Raw genomic sequence first — 20940 nt, forward strand, 5'->3', positions numbered from 1 at the left:
TGACAGATGGGGCTCCGTCCATGACAGGGAAAGTGAATGGTTTGGCAGCACGTTGGTCCGCTGTTGCACCTCAGTTGATCTCCTTACACTGCATTGTGCATCAGGCGGTGTTGTGCGCAAAACTAAGCGGGCTCAAAACGACAATGGACAGCGTTATGGCTATAATTAATTTTATTCGCTCCACATCAAGCCTCCAACACCGCTTATTCCGCATGCTGCTGTCAGAAATGTCTGCCGAGCACCACGACCTTCTTTTGCATAATGACGTAAGGTGGCTCTCCAAAGGCAAAGCACTGGAGCGTTTCTGCAGTCTCAGAGAAGAGATCATAACTTTCCTCCGCGGCAGCAAGCAAAAAAAGGCAGAACGCACTTGAGTCGCATACTGGACGACAACTTCATGGCCGATGCCTACTTTCTGAGCGACATATTCAAACAACTAAACAATCTCAATTTGGGACCACAAGGCAGAGACAAAACTGTCATCGACCTTGTGGAACAGATACGCGCATTCCAAGTTAAACTGGACCTTTTCGCAAATGATTTGAGCTCAGGCGAATGCTGCATTTTCCGACACTCCGCAAATGCATCTCATCCCGCACAAATCACGGATGTGATGACAGATTTCATTGCGATGTTGAAAAATAACTTTGCTGGTCGATTGGATGGACTTGATCTGCCCACAGAGTTGGCCGTTTTTGTCAGAGACCCGTTCACTGTTGCAATAGAAGAGGACTTATCCGCCATAGCTAAGAAACTGGTCTCTTCCATTGACGAGGGGAAATTCACACTGGAACTTGTTGACATGCAGTCATCTGTAACCATGGCACAGGAGCTTTCCACTAACGGGCCTGCAATGTTTTGGACTGATGTCAACGCACATCAGTTCCCTAACATTAAGAAAGTAGCGATCGTCATGCTCAGTATGTTTGGATCAACATATACATGTGAGTCAAGTTTTCACACATGAACTCCATAAAAGCAACTCGTTGCTCCCTGACTGACCATACTCTCCAACAATGCCTTCGAATTGCATTGACAACTTACGAGCCTAAAGTCACTGCTCTCGTTCAAAACAAAAAATGTCACTTCTCCCACAAAGTCAGCAGTAACTGTGGCCTACAATACATCAATATAATGTGGGATGCGTAACAGAGGCATGCCTAATCACACATGGTGATTTAAAATATGTTCCCTCAGTGTTGTTATAGTTGTGAATACCGTGCACTTTTTATTTTATGCACTTTGAGATGTTCCTGGGTCAAATGTGTGCAAGTTGTTTATTTTGTTTCAAAAGGAAACAATGTTATTTCTAATAGCCTACTATTGTGCACTATTTTGTTTTATGCACTTTGTGATCAGATAGGTCAGATATGTAGCCTAGGTCAGTTTTTTTTCTTTTGTAAGTGGAAAAAATAGGGGCTACCTCAGATTCTGTTAGTTCAGCTCTTTTTGTATGCACCTTTTGCTCTGCAAACTGACCAAAGTTAAAAGAGAAACAACAAATAAACCTTATGTTTTTCAATAAATTTGTTTGTGTTGGTTTTAAAATTTGTCATTACGAGCTGCTTTGCCGCTAAAATGACTGGCCCAGCTAACCTTCTTGGTTTGACAATCTGGCCCAACTGAATTTGTAATTGAATAGCCCTGATCTAAACTCATGTTTATTTGTGGAGAAACCAGGGATATCAAACACTAGAAGCTTAAACAAAAGAAAACATATGACCTCAATGATTCAAATCAAAGTCCATACAAAAGCTCTGTGTAACATAGTTTGGCTTTATAACTGTTACACTCTTTATCCTCTTCAATCCAGCTGAGATGTTACTTTAAAGTGCAAGACAGTGCACTGTCTTTTTCCACTTAGGTCACTTGGGATGCGTTTACAGGTGGTTAGCCTGACAAAGACGTCCATGTTGGTGTCCCTATTGCTATACTCTCTCTCTTTTCTTCTCTTGTGGTTCCCTGAAATGTTTTCAGATCCTTTCCTTAATGGAGTGTCTTGGTGGCTGACTATGCAAGACTTAATTGCATCAGGTGAAACTGGACAACTGATAATTTCCAATGGTCGTGTTACTTGCAGTGTAGCTACATTTAGCTAAATGCAATAACATGTTTACTACAAGATTCCAAGAACCTATTTATCATGTTTTTACAAGCATACACACACTGGCTACTTTATCTGAGCTTAAACTTATACAATCTACTAATTGTTACACTATTTAAGCATTTGCTTTTACATTTGTGTATTGTATCTCCCAATATTTTTCAAATTAAATGCATGCATCCTAATATCATCTATCTCTTGAAAAAACACAATGTCATCCTATTAGTAATTGTTGTGTGCTTGCTTACCCATCCCTCTGTCTAAAGACATACTTGCCTTGTAAACTTAATAATAATAAAATTAATAATAAAAATAATTTTCTTTACAGTCTTCACTTAAAAGCTGCATCTCATTTAAATTGTATAACAATTCTAATATTTACAAAAATACTGTAAAAAGCACTATTTTCAAAATCCCAATACAATTAGAGACATCATCGCAACAGTTTTAGTGATTAATGCACATCCTACCATTACATAGCTACTTGACCGGCTCTCATCCCTTGGTGAGACATCATATACTGCACAAATGTTCCATAGGTCTCTCTAGTGACTGTATGCAAGTACAGTGACAGTCTAATTTGTCATTTCATAATTAGTTTATAGTCTATTTCAACCCATCTCTGGGCGTATATATATATATATATATATATATATATGTATATGTAGTCTCAACTCAAATTGGTCAACAGAAAAAAGTTCAACATGCTTTTTATTTGTAAGCTGGCATTAGACACACCAACATTGTTATACCTCTCAGGGAAGGCAAGCAATTTTAAAGAGATGACCATGAGAGGGAACATAAAATGAGCAGAGAATCGAATCCAAAAAGAAGAGATATCTTTCAAATCGTCACCCAAGAAATATAAGTGTAGAAAATCAAGAGACACAAGATCTGAATAACAAAAATAGCTGACCTACAAAGGTTGTTTTTTGATGTTGTCTAACAAGATACAGTAGTTTTTATAGCAACCTGCTAATAACATTAATCTTGTAAATTTCAATGTTAATTTCTTTTCCAGATTGTTACAATGTTATGAAATACTTTATCTAACTTACATTCTATAAACTATGTTTTTTCTTAATTCTTTTCGCATATTGTTTGGGATATTTTTCTCTTTTTTGTTTATTTGACTATTCTTTTTTTCTTGATTTTTATTAAATGCAACTCTTTTTTTTTCATTTTCTTTTTTTAGTCATTCATCATCAGCTCTTGCTACTTTTTTCTATTACAATTTAAAATTCAACATTCTTGAATAGATAATTTGTTTATCTTCCATGGCATTATAACAGAGTGCATTAAAGGGTGAGTTAGCACAGAAAGTGTCACAGGGTGGTACAGTGGAAGTGAGCAGTAGGAGTAATGATTCAGCTAGTGGTTTGGTGGGCAGTGGTCAAGGCTGAATAACGTGGACACGATGGAAAACTTTTTTAATATAATAGATATATATATGTGTATATATATATGTATTGTAGCGTTCTGTTCTTTATTGTAGAGTTCTGTTCTGCAGTTAGTGTTCTGTGATTTACATCCCTCTCAGTTATTTATTCTGTTGTCCCTGTTATTTCTGATGGACTGTAATAGAGTGGAAGGTAAAGGAGGTTCCGGAGGGATGGGGGGTGGAGCCGAGGCGGGGAAGTGCTGTGAAAAGGAGGAGTGGAGGACGATCTTGTAGCCCCTAGCTAAGAGAGTTTGTTTTTGGATTGCTGTCTGTTCGGCGTGGTCGTGGCCAACAGCAACCATTTTTTTGTTTGTGTTTAATAAAGAGGGAACTAACCAAGTGACCGTCTCGGATTGTCATTACGTCTGAAAGACGCTACACTGGTGTCAGAAGTAAATACCGGCGGATTGTGCTCGGCTTTCGGGTGAGCTAGCTAGCAGCTTCCAGCTAACCCTGCTATCACTGTGAACAGCATGGCCGTACAGCGGGACAAAGCAGGCGCTTGACCAAAAGTCAAGGAGGAGGTGGAGTATGGTGATAACACTGATACACCGGGACGTAGGATAGACGCTCTCCGTGATATGGAGCACGTAGCTCGCCTGAGGCAGACGGCCAGGAAGCTAGCTGCGGACGCCGGATTCCGCGCGGGGTTGGAGGGAGACGGCACTGGCGCGCAAATATCCACCAGGAAGGAGGTGAAGCCGAACATAAACAAAAATGGCGGCCCCCTATGTGACCAGCCGCAGATGAAAACGCCGAAATATTCTGGTAAGACTTACTGGGAGGCCTTTTATGCCCAATTTGAACTGCTGGCGAAGGCTGCGGGCTGGTCCGAAGACATTAAAGCACTTCAGCTGGCTCTGTGCCTCACGGATGATGCCTCGCGCTGTCTGCTGTTACTTAGCCCAGAAGAACGGGGTGTCTATGAGGCCTTAGTTGGGGCCTTGCAGCGGCGTTTTGGACAATTTAATCAGCCCGCTGTCCTGCGCTCTGAACTGGCTAATAGACAGAGATTGACAGGGGAGCCGCTCCGTGTTTTGGCTGCAGAGATTGAAACGCTGACGAGGAGGGCTTACTCGCACATGCCAGCCGTGGTGCAGAGCGAGCTTGCAAGGGACCAATTCATCCGGGCTCTGTCCCCGAGGGACCTGCGTGCACAGACGCAGCTGGCCCACCCTAGCACGCTGCAGAACGCTTTAGAGATAGCGCTGGAAAGGGAGCTGGTGGGAGCTACAGCTGAGACTGATACCTTCACCTGTAGCCCTGTTGCTAGGGCCGTGGGTAGCGAAATCCAAGGACCAGAGAAGCGGCGTGGGTCAGCGAGCTGACAGAGATGATTCGAGCTGTGTCACTCCAGCCCCCGCAGAGCGGCCGACCTCGCCGTGGAGATCTTGTCTGCTGGGTGTGCGGCCAGGGCGGCCACATCAGCGTGCGGTGCCCAAAGCGTGCTGACCGACAGGGAAACGGCCCAGGGTATGCGTAGAAGGGACGGCGCAGACCCCTACTCATCAGTCCTACTCCGTGGGTCCGTCGGGGGATAGAGCCCACTTGCAAAGCTGGGAAAGTATGGCTCAGCTTTCCCCAGAAGTAGACGACGGCCGGAATGGATCAGGGTCGTCGGCTGGACTCATGTTGGGGACTTCTGCCATGTCCCTATCACCCTGAAGGGGGCGCTCTGTGTAGCTCTAATAGATACGGGCTCCACTGCCACGCTCCTCAGACCCGACATGGTTCCAGCAGGGACGCAGTTGGAAGCCACATCCGTCAAGCTTCGAACTGTGACGGGGGATTTAACTCCCATGCTGGGGCGGGGGCTGGTGAACATCCGGGTAGGTGGCCTAGTAGTGGACTTTAAGGTGTGGGTTGCAGCTGTACAGGATGAGTGCATATTAGGCCTAGACTTTCTAAGGGCAGCTCGGTGTGTACTGGACTTGGGGAAAAACACACTACAGTTCCCGAGGGGTCCCATGGTGCAGATGGTCCGACCTGCGCAGTCCCAAAGCTCAACTCCAGCAGCGTCAAAAGCAGCGGGGACCCATCAGATGGAGGACATACCCCTGCAGGTGGACCAGCCTGTCCCCGTGCACCCTGTCATCCACACCAGGGGAGATGTACAGCCACAGTCCTTGGTCCAACAGCCGGTGTTGGGGGAGGCTGACAGGTTGACGGCAGTGAAAGAGATCTGGAGGCGCAGCTGTGATGGCCTGCAACCCGAGCAACAAGAGCAGCTGTGGCAGGTGTTGTGGGAATTCAAGGACATCTTCGCACTCTCAGAAGAGACCGGCCTGACACACCTGGTCCACCATGAGATCGACACAGGGGACGCGCGGCCGATCAAGACACGCCCCCGCCGCCTCCCCCTGGCACATCAGGAGGCCGCTGACAGGCGATTGAGGAAATGCTCAACGCAGGGATCATTGAGCTGTCCAACAGCCCGTGGGCTTCGGGGGTTGTGATGGTCCACAAAAAGAAGAGTCAGAAAATGAGGTTCTGCGTAGACTACAGGCCTCTGAACAGTGTGACTAAAAGACTCGTACCGCTACCCGCATAGATGAGTCCTTGGATCTGGTGTCGGGGTCATCGTGGTTCTCCTCATTAGACCTACGCAGCGGTTATTGGCAGGTCCCACTCAGCCCAGAGGCCCGTCCGAAGACCGCTTTCTGCACCAGGCGGGGGTTGTGGCAGTTCAAGGTCCTCAGCTTTGGCCTTTGCAACGCCCCAGCCACATTTGAGCGGCTGATGGAAAGGGTCCTGGATGCCATCCCCCGCCAAGAATGCTTGGTTTATTTGGACGATATTCTTGTGCATGGGGGCTCCTTGGCGGCACTGGGTTCGCTGAGGAGAGTCCTACAGAGGATAGCAGCAGCAGGACTGAAGCTGCACCCAGAAAAGTGCTGCTTCATGAGGAAGGAACTGGAATTTTTGGGACACAGGATCGGGGGTGAGGGAATCAGCACTTTGGAGGACAAGGTCCGATCGGTAAGGGACTGGTCGGCGCCTACCAGCATCAGGACTTGAAGAGCTTCCTTGGGCTGGCCTCCTATTACAGGCGGTTCGTCCGGGGGTTTTCCTGTATAGCTGCACCCCTGTTCCGCCTGCAGGGAAAGGGCTGTGACTTTGTGTGGACACCAGAGTGCGAGCAGGCCTTCAGCTCCTTGAAGATGGCACTGACAAACGCTCCGATCCTCACCCCCCCCGACCCCAGTCGGCCGTTCATCCTTGACACGGATGCCAGTGGTGTTGGGATGGGGCGGTGCTAAGTCAAGTGGGGAGGACGGGAAAAAGTAGTGGCCTATTTTAGCAGGACTTTCAACAAAGCTGAGCGGCGCTATTGCGTGACCCGCAGGGAGCTCCTTGCAGTTGTTAAGGCCATAGGTCATTTCAGATACTACCTGTGCGGCCTCCCTTTCACCTCCGTTCCGACCACTCTGCCCTACAGTGGCTGATGTCTTTTAAAGAACCAGAGGGCCAGATAGCCCGCTGGCTTGAAGAGCTGGCATCGTATTCCTTCACAGTAGAGCACAGGGCGGGGACCCGGCACACTAATGCGGACGCCATGTCCCGACGCCCTTGTCTGCATGCGGGCTGCCAGTACTGCGAGAAGAGAGAGGCCAGGGAGGCTGAGATCAAGGGGGAGGAGGAGCAAGATGCTACATGTGAGGGGGGTGGACCGGTTTGCAGGTTGGCTCAAATGTTGGACCAAACAGAGTGGAGAGCTCAACAAGGGCTGGACGCTGATCTACAGCCGGTGCTATGCTGGGTGGAGGCAGGCCGCAAACCACAGTGGGAGGAGGTGGCAGGGTGTTCTCCTGCCTCCAAAGGACTCTTTGAGAAATTTGATGCCTTTAGGGTGGAGAATGGGGTACTGCAGAGGGCCTGGAAGGAGCCGGCCACTGGAGAGGAGAGGTGGCAGGTGGTGGTTCCCCGGGCCCTGAGGGAGTATATCCTCCAGGCATGCCATGGTGCCGCAGGGACTGGTCACTTTGGGGTGGCAAAGACTCTCTGTCGCATCAGGCAGGGGTTTTACTGGGGTCAGGTCAGGAGGGACGTGGAGGACTTCTGCCGTTGCTGTGACCTCTGCACAGCGCACAAGGGTCCCACTCATCAGTCCGTGCGAGCTCCAGCAGATGGCAGTGGGGGCCCCGATGGAGAGAGTCGCGGTGGATATAGTGGGCCCGTTCCCCTGTACAGATAAGGGTAACCGTTATTTCCTTGTTGCAATGGACTACTTTACCAAGTGGCCAGAGGCGTATGCCATTCCAGACCATGAGGCAGAGACCGTGGCTGATGCCCTGGTGGAGGGCATGTTTGCAAGGTTTGGAGCCGCAGAGACCATCCACAGTGACCAGGGAAGGAACTTTGAGTCTGCTGTGTTTTCAGCCATGTGCGTAAGCCTGGGCATGCGGAAGACCCGGACCACACCATTGCACCCCCAGAGCGACGGCTTGGTTGAACGCTTCAATCGAACCCTGGTGAAACAGTTAGCCATCCTCACGGCAGAGCACCAGCGGGACTGGGACACTCACCTCCCCCTCGTCTTGCTGGCCTACAGGTCTGCTGTACAGGACTCCACTCTATGCACACCAGCCCTGCTCATGTTGGGACGAGAACTGCGCACACCACCGGAGATGACTTTTGGGAGACCCCCTGACATGCCCGCTGTTCCGCCAGGGCCAGAATACGCCAGTAAGCTCCAGCACAGAATGGATTCAGCTCATGCCTTTGCTCGTGACCAGCTACAAAAAGCAGGCATCAGACAGAAGAGGTGTTATGACATGCGGGCTAAAGGTCATGACTTCCAGGCCGGGGATCTGTTCTGGGTCTATAGCCCGAAAAAAAAGAAGGGTCGGTGTCCTAAGTTGGACTGCCGCTGGGTGGGCCCTTGTAGAGTGCTTGAAAGAATGGGAGAGGTGGTTTATAGAGTCCAGCTCCCTCCTAGGGGAAGGCGGGTGGCCCTCCACAGGGACAGGCTGGCACCCTACAGGGGCACCGGTCAGCCTCAACAGAGCCCTAGGTGGCCCATGCCCTCTCAAAGGGACCGGGTGGCCACCACCCCCTTCCCGGCTGCTGCTCCATCTGATAACCCTTTGACTTCCCCCCCTGCGCTGCACCCACCTGCTGCGGGACCACAGGCACAGCCACCTGCGTTCACAACCCGTTGGCCTTGGAGACTGAGAAGACCCCCCGGGCACCTCAGGGACTTTTTGTGGGACCCTCGAGACGAGGGTCTTAGTGGGGAGGGAGCAGTGTAGCGTTCTGTTCTTTATTGTAGAGTTCTGTTCTGCAGTTTGTGTTCTGTGATTTACATCCCTCTCAGTTATTTATTCTGTTGTCCCTGTTATTTCTGATGGACTGTAATAGAGTGGAAGGAAAAGGAGGTTCCGGAGGGATGGGGGGTGGAGCCCTAGGGGAAGCGCTGTGAAAAAGGAGGAGTGGAGGACGATCTTGTCGCCCCTAGCTAAGAGAGTTTGTTTTTGGATTGCTGTCTGTTCGGCGTGGTTGTGGCCAACAGCAACCATTTTTTTTGTTTATGTTTAACACTAGAATTACCACAGCCTACGAAAAAACTCGTAATTCCGTCCCACCTTAAATCGCTTCTTAAATCCCTTCACACCTCTCCGCCAGCGCCCTTTGTCTTCTAAATGTGCTGATAAAGAGAAGCTTGGAGCAGCCGGCTATTCCATCCCCCCACCAATTTAGAACGTGCACAAACTTCTCTCAGCTCATGCCTTGATTGAGTATCTGGGAGTGAAGTGGAGTTTTAGAGTGGAAATAATAGATCGTTATTTGGAACACATGCATTTCATGTCTGTTCCGTTTCTACAGTAATCTGTGTCAACACATTGTTAAAACAGAAACGTTTTTTATATTCTAGTAGTAGATGACAAAATGTAGGCATAAACTATATAATGTATGAAGCCTGAAGTCCAAATAGCAAAGAAACATTTTCACAAGAATAACACAATTGCGCTTTTATTCAAAAATATAACTGCAGAAACAAAAAGCCGCCTAAACATGTGACATTGACAGCACTTTATTGTATCTTCCTCTGTGGTTCAATAGACTCATATATATGCAATCATCAGACACTCCCCATCTGCCCGTGTCGTTCAAACACAGGAACATATATTGGTGTAAAAGTATAACAAAAGTGCACTTTTATTCAAGTGCACTTTTTCCATCGCCTTTTCCTGTAAGAAGCAATGTACACACTTCTCTCTATGCTGTGGTTTCTATTACACACCTGAAAGAAAGAGACAATATATGTGAAAATATAATTGCACTAATGCAATATTATTTGAAAACGAACAGCGTCAGTTCGGGTGTGAATTTATGCAGGAACTGGAAATTCTCTGATGCGGGACCTTCCCCCAGGGAAGAAAGTACAGTGTCAGGTGCTCATTCAGTGTAATAGAAACCATAGCACAGAGAGGTGTGTACACGGCAACAAGTAAATGTAGGAAGGACGGTCCTTGGGTGTGTGGGAACTGTTAATATTTGAATGTGATGATTTTATATAGCACGGAATGAAAATCAGCACTTCTTAGCATTGCACCATGCAAGCTGTCGTATCAATCGCCTACTGTAACTTGCTTTCTTTTTTCTTCTGTTATACAGGTAGTTTTGAATAAAAGTGCACTTGTTTTGTTTGCGAAATGAAGTGTCTGCGTGCACTTTTCGTGGCATTACACGTGTATTTTTTGAGCATGCTCAAACACAGGAACATATGTTGTTGTAAAAGTATAACAAAACAACGGGCAGATGGGGAGTGTCTGATGATTGCATATAGCGCCGAACTTACAGCTCTTTACTATTCTCTCCTCTGCGTGCCCTGGAGTACAAAAGAAACAGAATACAGACGCGCTATAGCTCTGCGTTGTACCACGATGCGTACTAACGCCCCCCCACCCGGTTCTGACACACAGACGCTGGCGAAGCTGCCTTCTTTGTATCTCACCGTCACTTGATTTTCTTTTATTCAGTTTTATTGAGTGTTCCTGCCAGTCCCGCATGTTGCTGTATGCTGGATATTTTCACATGTATTGTCTCTTTCTTTCAGGTGTGTAATAGAAACCACAGCATAGAGAGAAGTGTGTACATTGCTTCTTACAGGAAAAGGCGATGGAAAAAGTGCACTTGAATAAAAGTGCACTTTTGTTATACTTTTACACCAATATATGTTCCTGTGTTTGAACGACACGGGCAGATGGGGAGTGTCTGATGATTGCATATAGCGCCGAAGTTACTGGTCTTTACCATTCTTTCCTCTGCATGTCCTGGAGTACAAAAGAAACAGCATACAGCAACATGCGGGGACTGGCAGGAACACTCAATAAAACTGAATAAAAAGAAAAGCAAGTGACGGTGAGATACGAAGAAGGCAGCTTTGCTAGCGTTTGTGTGTCAGAACCCGGGTGTTTGGCGTTAGGGTGTTAGTATGCATCGTGGTACACTGCAGAGCTATAGCGCGTCTTTAGTGAAAAAAGCCGTGTCAGATGGGGTTTGTATGGATTGATTCTGAACGCGACTAAGAGAATGAAAAGTGAATTAAAAAAAAAAAAATAAAGCTAACCTTTACAAGGATCATAAATTGCACCGGCAGTTACAGACTGAAATCAAATGTATGCTTTTATTCTAAAACAGTAAGACTAAGAGCAGTTTACTTCTCAAAATGGAGGGACGCAGGATCGAACTCGTGACCTCTTGATTCCCAAACGGGGGCTGAGTCTATTGAACCACAGAGGCAGTTACAATAAACTACTGTCAATGTTGCATGTTAAGGCGGCTTTTTGTTTCTGCAGTTATATTTTTGAATAAAAGCGCAATTGTGTTATTCTTGTGAAAATGTTTCTTTGCTATTTGGACTTCAGGCTTCATACACTATATAGTTTATGCCTACATTTTGTCATCTACTACTAGAATATAAAAAACGTTTATTTTAACAATGTGTTGACACAGATTACTGTAGAAACGGAACAGACATGAAATGCGTGCGTTCCAAATAACGATCTATTATTTCCACTCTAAAACTCCACTTCACTCCCAGATACTCAATCAAGGCCTGAGCTGAGAGAAGTTTGGCATGTTCTAAATTGGCGGGGGGATGGAATAGCCGGCTGCTCCAAGCTTCTCTTTATCAGCACATTTAGAAGACAAAGGACGCTGGCGGAGAGGTGTGAAGGGATTTAAGAAGCGATTTAAGGTGGGACGGAATTAGTTTTTTCGTAGGCTCTGGTAATTCTAGTGTTAATAAAGAAGGAACTAACCAAGTCACCGTCTCAGATCGTCATTACGTCTGGAAGACGCTACAGTATATATTTGTATATAATGTAGTCTCAACTCAAATTGGTCAACAGAAAAAAGTTCAACATACTTTTTATTGATAAGTTGGCATTAGACACACCGACATTGTTATACCTCTCAGAGAAGGCAAGCAATTTTAAAGCGATGACCACGAGAGGGAACATAAAATGAGCAGAGAATCGAATCCAAAAAGCAGTGATATCTTTCCAATTGCCATTCAAGAAATATAAGTATAGAAAATCAGGAGACACAAGATCTGAATAACAAAATAGTTGACGCACACAGGTTGTTTTTTGGTGTTTTACCTAACATCATACAGTAGTTTTTATAGCAACCTGCTAATAACATTAATCTTGTAAATTCTGGTGCTGTGTTCCATAGTGATCATTACTGTGTCATGATAATGGCCTCACAAATAATGGTGGCCCGTAAAAACAAAATTGCAAAGAAAACTGTACATATACTTCCTAATAATTTACAATAATTTACATTATGAAAATACTAGTACATTTCATGATTAACACCTTATAAAACCCAAACTGGGTTATAATCAATAGAAACAATGCTTAAATAAGTGTATAAAATAAACCAACAGACAATATCACAACAAACATAACTTACTATTAGGAAAAGAAACCCTGGTGGAGATTGTAACTGTGTGTGGAGGTAAAGTCGTGTAGGCTGCTTTAAACATAGCAGCATTGAGAGCAGCCACAGCTTGTGCTTTTAAGTCAGTAATTATGCTACACCACCAGTTCTCAAGTTTAGTCCTGGATCCCTCAATTGGGTGCAGATTGTTGTTTCAACTAGTTTCAGATTCAGTGAGTAATTTTTGACCTCATTGTACAATTAACTGACTATTCATCCCCTTACTTTACATTCAGAAAAGTGTGATAGTGTGAGATTTACATTATTAAGAAATCAAAGTATTTTTTGCCACATCTATAACTGCCTCTATCTTTTTTATTTTTTTCTGTGGAGTTTATATTAATTGTATCCAAATACTGATAATTAATGATGAGCAGAACACCAGGGCAAATGACACTGAGACACTGAATGCTAAAGGACAACAGCTGATTTATTGCCATGACCTTTTTCCTGTTTATTAGTACATAATGGTTTAAATAACCAGAATGTAAAAACAGAACAACAAATTAAAAATTAAAAGAATGAGTTCTTACCCTTTGAACACACTAATTGTTAATATGTTGACTAAACATTTAGCATATTCAGTTTGTGATTTCAGGACTGATGCAGAAAAATGAAAAAACTGGGAAAATACGCACTTGTGTAATTAAGACGAGTTCAAATAAAAAGCAAAAGTTGAATGGGATGAACACTTGTGGCCAAAATGAGCCTTAACTTGAAAACCACTGCACTATACAATTCAATTTAAATGTCATTAACAAATGTTATGTATGCATGAACATTGTGGGGTTTGAAAGGCTGTTTAGTGTCTGGCTAATTGAGGTGAACAAGTCTGGACAAAAGTCCAATTTTTACCTCAGTCTATCCCTGTGGGTAGGTAAGACTGTCTTGTGTCAAATGCTGCTGTCAATCATATTTTTAGACAGTGTCAGTTTTTAAAGGTATTTCGTAAACCTTTTAAATTGACTTTGGTTCCTTTTTTTTCCTTTTAATTTGTATTTCTGTAATGTGATGGTGCGGGTACCATGTCTTTCCGGGAGCCTCTTGACCCACCACCGTCTGTACTGTAACTGGAATGAATCGGGCAGATGAGGACACATACAGTACATCCAGGCAAGGGGCTGGTGCATAAAGTGCTAAAGTGCTTTTTTTTAAAGCAATCAAAAAACAAACTTTTCCAAATTAAAGTGCAGTGCAGAATCTCTTTAAATTAAATAAATAATCCATAAAAAGAAACCAGTGTTCAGTGCAGGTTAAAACTATGGAAGATCTGAACCACACAGTGAAAAAAATTATGGGATAACCTTTATCTCGCATGTACGTGAAAATATCTTCCATGCACAGGATGCTTACTTGTACATACCAGATATTTTCATGTATATATGGGATACTTTTAGATATGTACAAGATACTTTCACATATGTACAAGATAAAGTTAGTTTAAAAAAATTTACAAAAGTGTGCTTCAGGACTACCTAATTATGACTTTGCTAAGGCCATGGCACTTCAGATTGACATCATTTTCATCTCTTATAGCGCGGTGATATAAAAAGCAGATGGGTGGTATTTTATTCATTAAAGGAGTGTGGGATGGTTTAGGTATGTAGTTTATGTGTACAATTATCAGTTTGCACACATGTACAGAACCTCAATGGGGACATGGTGTAATTTTTTTTTTCTGGGAAACAATTGGTGCGTACAACTTACGCTCTCATGCTCACCGCTTACTATCAGTCTGCTCATCACTTACTGTCTTGTACCCATCTCATACTGTCTTGTACCCATCATTTAATGTCTCGTGCCCACTAATTATTTATCTTGTGTGCACCACATACCATCTCATGCCCACCACTTTCCATAGCTTGCGCACTGGGTACTTAAAGTCACACTAGCTAATATTGCGTATGCACCGCATGTATTCAGATGAGCACCAAATACGATTGCATGCAACTATACATAATTTTCTGGAAACAGGACATATCACTAAACAATCTGATGTTTTACTCATAACGTTACAGTACATTCCACAGACATGGATATTAGCATTTTTATAAAAGTAGGCTATACATTCAAGCCCAGATCACTGGAGGCAGCAGCACTAACCTCTGCAATAATGTATAGTAAAAGGAAATGACATTAGTTAGCTAACTACTCGCATCTACTTAACACTAAAATCCCTTGAGCCTACGAAAAAATTTGTAATCCTGGCACACCTTAAACCCCTTTGCACCTGTCCATCAGCAACGTTTGTTTTGTAAAAATGTCAATCAGCACAAGCAGCAAGCAGCCTGCTATACCATCCTCCCCCTTGATAGAGCTCAACTCAGGATAAAAGTTCTCCCAGCTGAAGCCAATGCTCCTTATCCGCATTTGAGGTGCCTGGAGTTGTATAGGGTAAATAATACAGTATATTGAAATTTGGAATACATGTATTTCATGTGTGTTCCGTGTCTACAAAGATCTGGTAAGTGTAGGATGAAAGGAAATACAAGGCAAGAAATGCTGAACACATACCTAAAGCAAAAACATTTTCCATGTTATACTAATAATGATGTAAAGTGTATAATTTCTGAAGACTTTAGCCCAACTATCAAATAAACGCATGCTCTTTTATTCAAGACTATAACCAAAGGGGAAAAAAGCATTAGATTTACATGTTGCTGTCAATGAGTTAAAATCCCAAGCTCAAATGTCAATCGGCAGCAAGTTTATACATATTCTTAAATGGTGCAGGGGTAAGAACCATTTTCTTATAACACGTGGGTGTGCACATAGGAGTGCCTCTTCTCCAGCCACAGACTCCTCACCCTGACTCCATTCTATTCCACATGGTCTCTCTCTCTTTCCTTTCTCTCTTTCCATTTCCATTTCTTTTAACCTCCGTCCTTCCTTTCTCTGCTCACTAACTGGCCAGTCTATTTTCTTCCCTTTTTCCTTTCTTCTACTTTTTTTTTTCAATTTGGCCACTATCTGTTAAGCTGCGGACCCACTATTCCACATATATACAATAATTATACTGTTATTGGCTTAGTTTCAACACCTTGCAAACTATGTAATGAGATTTCATGTGCTTCTTAACTAAGCCTATGTAATATGTTTGTTTGTAACTAAAAGATGGATTTCTATCATCAAACTTGTGTCAAACGATGGAGTTTAACTGTAAAAACTTGTTTTCTGCTCAATTTGCTGTTAAAAGCATAAAATGTACTTGTACTGCATCTATACAGAAAGGATCATTAGTTACACATTTCAACTACAGCATGTCTTAAAAAGTCACTGTAAAATGCATCATGATTTTAATGGGTATCTTTAAGTAGGGTAGAAAAAAATAATAGAACAATCTTTTCTACTTTAGTGAATTTCTAAAAGTGCACTTAATCAAATGCTATACCTGAAAAAGGTATATAATTTCTATTTAAAGTATCTGTACAGTACTCTGTAGCTGAATATGAAAATATAAGCATTAGTGTCCCACAGCAAACTTACAAAATGATGAAACACACATTAAAATTAATACCTCTCCAGGGTACATTACCTGTTACATTTCCAAAAAAGATTGCTTTATTATTATTCTAGGTAAACATGAATTAATACACATGTAATATATTGAGGTAAGAACACACATTTCTTATTTAACTAAGTTCAGCATATTTGCCGATTAAGTCAACATCTGAATTGTTTACTATTTAGAAATAGTGTGCAGTGAACTTAACTTATCTGTCACATCTTAAAAAATTACAACAATCACACAATTCTGAGCACAACCTTTGCCCAAGTGAGAGCATATAAGCAATCTTAGATACAATCTTAGAACAATTTTGGATAGTTGGCAATATTCTAATATTTTCTGGCACAGAACTTACCATGCACTTAGCTTCAAATTGGCTTTAATGGAGTGACTTGACATTAATGTTATCTTAAACCCAGGAAAACAATAGGAGATAATCATAACAAAAAACAACTGAAATAGATGATTTAAAAATGATAAAAAGCATAATATAATAAAAGAATGCTGCCATTAAGTGGAGAGACCTCTCTGCTTTACTGGAACTGATAACTGTTCAGCTCTTTGCCAAACCATAGAATGCACTTCATGCAACAAAATATTTTTTAGTCCATACAGGTATAAATGTTGTTGTTATGCTTCCATCCCTGGGTCACGTATGTTTTTTTTCTGGTTAGATTTTCTTAGTTTTCTATAAATACTGTTTTGTTTTATTATCTTTTATTAACATAGCATACTAATTATGCATTTATTAGTTCTTTGTTTTTATGAATTCATTCTCTTTATTTTGAAATTAAGGATGCAAGGCTCCAAGGAGCTGTAGGACCACCCCGAAGCTTTTACAGGGCTGCTGCAAGTCTCAGCGTTAACACTGAGGCATTGATGTTTAATGATGTTGCACTGACAAAAATGTCAGGAAGGCAGTTTAGAAAAGCATCGTGATTTAAAGACAAAGTGCAATAGAAATAACTGGCAAAGTTCATAACCAGGGTGACAAATAGATCTAGTACCCAAACAACAGTCAATGAAGCACAGCAAATTATCTGAAACCAGTAGTCAGGGATAAGAAATGCAACAGCTAAGTCTTTTTAAATGAATCCATAATCTTGGATAACCACGAAATACACAGCCTCAACCTTTAAAAAACAACTACAATTATTTATTTATTTAATTGTGTGTTCTTAGTTCTCTTTAAATTATAGTTATGTATATACAGCTGAAACTTTTATGTTTAAACCTGGAATCTTTTATATGCCCTTTTTACCTACCTTTTGCATGTTTTTGTTTCTTAGAGTCTCAAATTATAAGACAACATTCAATTAGCAATTTCATTGCATTGTTATGAACACTGCTGAAAAAACATTCAAAAAACTGCAGAAAAACGAAAAACCATATATTTTATTTTTGCGTGCCTTCTGTATGGACTCTATAGTCCAAGATTCTATGAATAATATTAGCTTACATGGTAAGGTGAAAGAAACTAAATCTGAAGGTCACTGCCAGGAAGTATGTCCATCACTAATATGATAAATTGTGTCATGGATAAATACGAGTCAAATCCATCAATTCTTAAAAAAAATTATGGTACTGCTGCAAAATAAACTGGCAAACCATAGACAGTGGACCCTGCAGGAGGTGAAACAGACAGAATTGTTAAAAAAAGCACAGCTCCACTTAAATGGGTTTGGCCTGAGACACAGAATATTGGCAAAAAAATAAATAAATGAAGAGACCAGGTGCCAAAAGGCTGCTGCTGAAGGAAAGATATCTAGCTTAATAAAACAATGGGGTAACATTCCATATATCACACAAAATCCATGTAGTTCAAATTTCTTGTAGTCTCTGCATTATGCAGTAAGCAATAGTAAAATGTACAAAATGTGTAAAAAAATTACCTGTTAACTTATTACTAAACACCTGACTGTCATTAATGTCTTTCTGAACTCTTATTCACACACCATTTAAGTTATGTTTTTTTTTAATTAATTACAATTTTAATCTAGCATTTTTTTAATTTTTAATTGGTACGTTTGGTGTTGTCACCACAAATGTTTGAGCCTGTTTTTTTACTATGTACAATGTATGGCAGGTTATGTGATATTTTATGTCATGTCCTACCTATATAAGATGGTGGCACTCACAATTTATCATACTGCTTTGGATCAATCAGATTTTTTGCTTTACAATTCTCCTTAGAATAAGCATGCTCAAAAATTGAGAGCTGGCTTTTACAAGTTCAAAATATACACTAAAGTCCCAAAGTCAACAAAAGTGCTTTACAAGGGAAAGCAAACTATACAAATTTTGGCTTGTGAAGACTATCCCAGACTTGTAGTATTTATAACTGAAGAGTTTATTAAAATAAAAGGAGAAAAATACAACAAAATAAGGAGTAAAAAAGATATGTTGGAAAGGCAATCTGAGGCAAACAAGTCTAAAATCACTATCCAAAAGCAGAATCCAATGTAAAAAAAAAAAAAATCCAAACAAAAAGCTGTATTTACAGTGACTTCTAAAAACTCAATGCTCCATTACCGGGTTCTCATTTTGGTTGATTTAAAGAAGCACAAGGAAGAACCTGCAGTAATCATGCTATGGTGGTCCCGCTTCTTTGGATTCCACCCACAAAGTACCCAGAATGGTAGCGTAACATTTAAAGAGACAGTACATAAATTGTAAATCATAAAATATGAAAAACAACAACAAAGAAAATACACATAAGCCCATGGTGACACATAACAAAACTGACCTTCAATATACCATCCAACTTCAATTCAGTCTTACTGCTTTGGTGTTTTCATCTGCCGATCCATTTCTGAAATCCTGTAGGGCTCTCCCTTTCATACTGTAACTTTAATACTTACAGCAATCTCATGAGTAGGACACAACAGTCTGCTTAACTGGTACTTATAAAAAAATAAACATATAACTATTTATACAGTATATCCTACTACTGAGCAAATGAAAAATTAATCAATTATATCCCAGCTTATATAAAGCATTTTTGTGTGTACTTATGAATAATATTTCTCATGCAGATAATATTATTTATATACTGTATTGTTATTGTATGCAAAGAACAATTTTTTTTTAAATTTGGGCTGATTTCTTCATGTTACTTATAAGTTACTGTGAATCATAACACATTAAAGACGGCTGTCCTGCTACCAGAGTTTATAAGCTACTTTAATAGCAGCAACGAATGAAAAAGATGTATGGCTGGTACCAAAAGGAAGAACTAATACTGGTACAATCATACTTCCACGCACTGTGACAGAATTACTGTTCCTTCCTTACCTGCACTCTTCTCAGCTATGATTTCATCCCTGGCTTAAATATATTTTTCATTAAACTTTTTTGTCCTTTAAATATTACTTTAAATATTATTCTTTTTTCTTTGTTTTATTTGTTTATTGTATTGTCTATTAATTATTATTAGTCATGTATTATTAAACTATGTTGTTGTGCTTTGACCAGCTTTCTGTATGTGGAGCCTAAGGAAGGGTCACTTCATGATGCTGGAAAATTGGCTCCAGAAGTATTAAAGGAGAAACTGCAATTAAACCTGCAGCTTTGGTGTTATCTTTGGCTCCTGGTTTTGATTTGCAATTTCCTTGATTTTTGGATTCCCAGACTTTTGTTCTTAATGTCATTTTAAAGTACTCTTTCTGCTTTGTTTATTTTGATTTGTTTTGAAGTTAGTTTTGTCTGTTCAGGCAGGACTACATTAATGTTCCTGCATTTGTTTTGCAATTTAAAAAAAGTCATCTTTATCATATCTTTAAATATAAAGGAACTTTGTCTGGTTTGTCTTGGACCAGTGTTTAATGGTTTTCGTCTACTCCTTTTTTGAACATTGTGGCATTTTGCTTTTTAAAAGCATTTCCCTTTCTTGTGTGTATGCACACAACTAGCCTTCATTTAGAGACATTTTTCAGATTGTTCAGCTGTATTGTTATCCAACTTTTCATCAGCTTGTTTTATGAATTTTATCTGATAACCAGGAGGCTCAATCAAAAATTAGCCAACATCTCTGCACACTTTTGCCAGACCAAGAGTCACTTACTTATACTCAGGGACATACACATGCACCTGGATGAAGGCATTAACCTGTACTTGAGAGTGGGCTTTTGAATCAATGAGCAGAAGTTACAATTTTAATTATAAAGCAGGTCCATGTATCTCTTCATCCATAGTCCTTGCAGTCTGAATACTAACACTTCCATCCATGCTTTGAGTGTAGAAGAGTTTCTGTCCTAAAACTTTTGATGCCACGCACTTTGGAATCTTACTGAAAAACTTAGGAGAGTGACTAACTTTAAGATCCACTCTTCCAAAGGAAATTTTGGCAAGTAATTGATCCCAATCTGGGAGAAGAAGCATCACTTTTTGAAAGGAATTTCAGGCTTACACACTTCTGCCTGCAAGACTTACTTTTCTTCCACACTGAAACTAAGCTGAGAAAGAAAATGCCACATCAAAAGATATACGTGGGCAAATGACCACATGACGAAGACATTGATTGCACTCCATGACAAGCAACGTTCTTTACATGAACCACAAGTAATAAAAGCACAACACTGGCTATCTCTCTAAAGCATTGGTATAATAAAACAGTGTTACCTGTGACAAGATAAATTAGAACTATAGAGTATCTCTTTTAAAAAACAAAAAAATCAAATAACATTCCATACAAGCAAATCAAGTTTAACAACACTAGGTTCAAAACAAATCAACCCCCCCACCCATGAGAAAGAGAGCTAGGCCAACCGAGTAAAACTTTAAACTAGTAAAAATAAGTAAATAGATAAATTAATAAATGAATAAAAATAAATTGAATAAAAAAGAGAGGAGAGGATATGCTTCCTCAATTTAAATGCTTATTCTAAAATGTTATTGATTAGATCCTGCCAGGTTTTGAAAAAGTTTTGTAGAGAT

This window comes from Polypterus senegalus, chromosome 7, assembly GCF_016835505.1.
Source record: "Polypterus senegalus isolate Bchr_013 chromosome 7, ASM1683550v1, whole genome shotgun sequence".
NCBI lineage: Eukaryota > Metazoa > Chordata > Cladistia > Polypteriformes > Polypteridae > Polypterus > Polypterus senegalus.